We start from the raw sequence: 2581 nt of genomic DNA, 5'->3' as shown, positions 1-2581 counted from the left end.
TCTATATTCTGTGTCATAGGACCACCGTACTGTTAAAGGGGGTCCAGGTAAAACTAAGGAAAAGTTTCCAAGTGATGCTCATCACAAAGGCTACACATTCAAAACCTTCGGATGAAACCTTTGGAAATATTCAACAGTTTAGTAAAATAATTCAATGAGAGAGACGAAGATCTTCTGGTCTCTGAGGGATTTGCTCTAACTGAGGAGTTAGGCCTCCGCCTATGCGAAACACCTACCTGTGTCCCTTCGGGGACATCCGATAAAATTGGAACGATACAGAGAAGATTAGCATGGCCCCTGCGCAAGGATGACACGCACAAATCGAGAAATGGTCCAAATTTTTGCCGGTAAAAAAAAAACAAAAAAAAACACCTACCTGTGAGGAACATGACTGACATGAGGACATTCACAGTTGAACGATTCCGACCGTTGCTGTGCTGCACGCCAGCTGTCCCCAACCTTATCCACCTAACAGTCATATCATTGGGGCATTGCTACGGCAACAAAAGTCCTTCCCCGGCAGTGGTGCCAGAGATCCTTCTGTCGTCTCTTGAGCCTGCGTTGGTTTTTCCCTTGAAGAGGAAAGGGTGATGCAGCACAGGAGCAGTAAGTATTTCCCTCAGTTCGAGAACCAAGGTATCAATCCAGTAGGAGAATCTAGTCAAGTCCAGAGTACCTGCGCAAACAGAAAAAAGCTCGCACCCAACACTTTAAAGGGGTTGTCAATCCCTTCAAGATTGATTGCAAAGTGAGATCTGAAGGCGGAAAGTGCAACGAAGTAAAAAGTGTAAGGCTGAAAATATGGTGTGGAGTAGACCCGGGGGCCATAGTGTTCACAAGAGGCTTCTCTCAAAATAGAAAATATCACGGTGGGTGAACAAATTACTGTCGAGCAATTGATAGAACCGCACAAAGTCATGACGATATCTAAGGCAATGATCATACATATAGGCATCACGTCCGAGACAAGTAGACCGATACTTTCTGCATCTACTACTATTAGTCCACACATCGACCGCTATCCAGCATGCATCTAGTGTATTGAGTTCATGACGAACAGAGTAACACCTCAAGCAAGATGACATGATGTAGAGGGATAATCTCAAAACAATGATGAAAACCCCATCTTTTTACCCTTGATGGCAACAACACGATGCGTGCCTCGCCACCCCTTCTGTCACTGGGTGAGGTCACCGCACGGTATGAACCCAAAACCAAGCACTTCTCCCATTGCAAGAATCATAGATCTAGTTGGCCAAACAAAACCCACAACTCGAAGAGAATTACAAGGATATGAAATCATGCATAAGAGAGAACAGAAGAAACTCAAATAAGATTCATAGATAATCTGATCAAAAATCCACAATTCATCGGATCTCGACAAACACACCACAAAAGAAGATTACATCGGATAGATCTCCATGAAGATCATGGAGAACTTTGTATTGAAGATCCAAGAGAGAGAAGAAGCCATCTAGATACTAGCTATGGACTCTTAGGTCTATGGTGAACTACTCACGCATCATCGGAGAGGTCATGGTGTTGATGAAGAAGCCCTCCGTATCTGAATCCCCCCTCAGGCAGGGCACCAGAACGTGCCCCAGATGGGATCTTGCGGAGACAGAAGCTTGCGGCGGCGGAAAAGTACTTTCGATGATCCCCTGATTTTTTATGCAATTTTAGGAAATATATAGGCGTAAAACCTAGGGCAACGGAGCCTCATGGAGCCCACAAGCCAGTGGGCCGTGGGCCCCCCTAGCCGCGCCTTGAGGGCTTTTGGGGTCCCTGGAGGCCCCTGCCTTGATTCTCCGGCTCCCCGATCTTTTTCTGTTCCGGAAAAAATCATTTTGGCAGTTTCATTCCGTTTGGACTCCGTTCAAAATCCTCCTCTGAAAGGGGTCAAAAACATGGAAAAAACAGGAACTGGCACTTGGCACTAAGTTAATAAGTTAGTCCCAAAAAATACATAAAAGGCATGCAAAACATCCAAAGTTTGACAAGATAATAGCATGAAACCATCAAAAATTATAGATACGTTGGAGACATATCAAGCATCCCCAAGCTTAACAACTGCTCGTCGTCGAGTAGGGAAGTGATAAAGAATTAATTTTTGATCTGGAATGCTACCTAGCATAGTTGTACTTTGCAACTTCTTTCACGTGACATGAATGTTCAGATCTGTAAGATTCGAAACAATAGTTTGCTATTGACATGAAAACAATAATACTTCAAGCAAACTAGCAAAGTAATCATGAACTTTCAAAATAACAAGGCCAAGAAAAATTATCCCTACAAAATCATATAGTCTGGCTATGCTCCATCATCCTCACACAACTAATGTAAATCATGCACAACCCTGGTATTGGCCAAGTAATTGCTTTCACACTCTTACTTTTTCAAACTTTTTATAACTATCACGCAATACATGAGCGCGAGCCATGGATATAGCACTATAGGTGGAATAGAGTGTGGTGGTGGTTGTGAGACAAAAAGGAGGAGATGGTCACATTGACTCGGCGTATCAAAGGGCTATGGAGATGCCCATAAATAGATATCAATGTGAATGAGTAGTGGTTTCCAT

General features: G+C 43.5%; 1 non-coding gene across 1 annotated transcript; it reads left to right on the top strand.

The window, feature by feature from the left end:
* The first annotated feature begins 240 nt into the window (after positions 1-240).
* Positions 241-343, top strand: LOC123422668. The gene has a single exon (XR_006620646.1). It is a non-coding gene; the product is annotated as a U6 spliceosomal RNA (small nuclear RNA).
* The last annotated feature ends 2238 nt before the right edge of the window (positions 344-2581 follow it).

This window comes from Hordeum vulgare, chromosome 1H, assembly GCF_904849725.1.
Source record: "Hordeum vulgare subsp. vulgare chromosome 1H, MorexV3_pseudomolecules_assembly, whole genome shotgun sequence".
NCBI classification, from domain to species: domain Eukaryota; kingdom Viridiplantae; phylum Streptophyta; class Magnoliopsida; order Poales; family Poaceae; genus Hordeum; species Hordeum vulgare.
Note: the sequence above shows the minus strand (reverse complement) of the source record. Positions and strands in the feature narration are given on the sequence as shown.